The sequence below is a fragment of the Penaeus monodon genome, chromosome 27 (genome assembly GCF_015228065.2).
Source record: "Penaeus monodon isolate SGIC_2016 chromosome 27, NSTDA_Pmon_1, whole genome shotgun sequence".
NCBI lineage: Eukaryota > Metazoa > Arthropoda > Malacostraca > Decapoda > Penaeidae > Penaeus > Penaeus monodon.
This window is the reverse complement of record NC_051412.1, coordinates 18,319,182-18,319,772: the sequence shown is the minus strand read 5'-3', so window position 1 is coordinate 18,319,772 and position 591 is coordinate 18,319,182. Positions and strand designations below refer to the sequence as shown.

Genomic DNA, 591 nt, shown 5'->3' with positions numbered 1-591 from the left:
ACACGTGATAATCGGCCCTGGAATGGAGCTCATGCGCAGAGGCGCCATTTGTTCGTTTGTCCGCGCACGCAGCTCGGCGAACCGGCGCATGGCGGATCCAGCATGGCAACCTTGATTGGCCTGTGATTTGTGCTTAATTCGAACTCGTTAACGCGAAGGTTGATCGTGCCTTCGACGTGAGCGATATATGACAATACGCGGCACATCGGAGGCGGGAGCTGGCGGTGGAGTAGGAGCGGCGCTGCACCAATCAATAAGCGTGCGCGCCAGGCCCAGATGGCGCCGGAGTCGACAGTTTCCCCTCTGCCGTTGTGGGGGTCGGACCCTCCCGGACTCCCCTCGACGACACCCGGCACGTTAATGTGTAAGGAAAATAACACTCGGTCTCGGTGTCGGTGATTGTCCCGTGGAGGGCGTGGGGCAGCGGCCAGGGCGGAGTGCGACACCGCGGAGGGACAGCCGCATGCGGTGGCGGCGACGCACGGTGACGGCGCCTTTTCTCGCTGGATCTTTGGCTTTTTTCCCCTCCCGCTTCCATGTTGACACTGAGGAGTGATGGAGCTCGAGCGTGTGGGAGGTGGCTAGAGGGAC

The 591-nt window shown here is 61.6% G+C and overlaps 1 long non-coding RNA gene across 1 annotated transcript in view; it reads left to right on the top strand.

Annotated features, from left to right (window-relative positions):
- Positions 1-194: 194 nt before the first annotated feature.
- Positions 195-591, top strand: part of LOC119590641 — a 41,546-nt gene continuing 41,149 nt past the window's right edge. The window contains exon 1 of the long non-coding RNA XR_005230277.1: positions 195-364. This is a non-coding gene — a long non-coding RNA (uncharacterized LOC119590641). The remainder of the gene's footprint in view (positions 365-591) is intronic.